This window comes from Malurus melanocephalus, unplaced genomic scaffold, assembly GCF_030028575.1.
Source record: "Malurus melanocephalus ecotype Western Australia unplaced genomic scaffold, MMel_1.1 scaffold_313, whole genome shotgun sequence".
NCBI lineage: Eukaryota > Metazoa > Chordata > Aves > Passeriformes > Maluridae > Malurus > Malurus melanocephalus.
In genome coordinates this window covers 285,377-286,166 of record NW_026623545.1, presented here as the reverse complement: position 1 = coordinate 286,166, position 790 = coordinate 285,377, and positions in this window count along the sequence as shown.

Below are 790 nucleotides of genomic sequence, written 5' to 3'. Positions count from 1 at the left end.
TCAAAACCAAAAAGCCCATTGTTGATTTTGGGACAGAAAATACTGGAGGAAATATTTGATCTGTCAGGACAAAGGAAAAATAGGAAGAGTAGAAATGTGTAAGTTTTTTTCTGTATTTGTCTCATGTTTTATTCTTTTGCTAATCTTAACAGCAATATTCATTGTTACATAAAATGGTGATTATTCCCAACTTACTGTGCACTAAATTAGAAAATACATAATAATAATATATTTTTTTTTTCTTATTTTAAAGGTATATTGCTACATTTACATAAATGAAGAAGAAAGCTACATGGAGTATAGGAAGCCATTTCATCAATTTTTGCAAAGCGTAAAAGAGAAAATATTGTCTATTCTTTTGTCTGTGAAAAAGATGCTAACTCAGTCTATCATACCATTTTGTAAAAGCACTGGTGTGTTAGGGAGATTGCAATAAGAGGTTCAGATAAAGCCTTAGGCATTCCAGTTCAGGAGTGACCTGGAGATGGAGAAGTGCTCAAGGACAATTTTTCACCTTCAATAAATCYTTGCAGTGTTCAAGCAACTCATTTTTCTATTTTCAGCACAACTGCTGGAATGCTAAGTAATGAAATATTAGGAGCAAAAAAATCTAGAAAACTTAAGCACTAAACTCTATGGTTGCTCTGTTGCTTTCATCATTGCTCTCCCTCTCTTCACAGTTAAGGGGATGTTCATGTTTATCTGAATTCCATCCATAGCTGGAGTCAGCAGGTACCTGAGGTCTTCCCAAGTTCTCCTCAGATATCACAGATACCATAATAAGCAATGG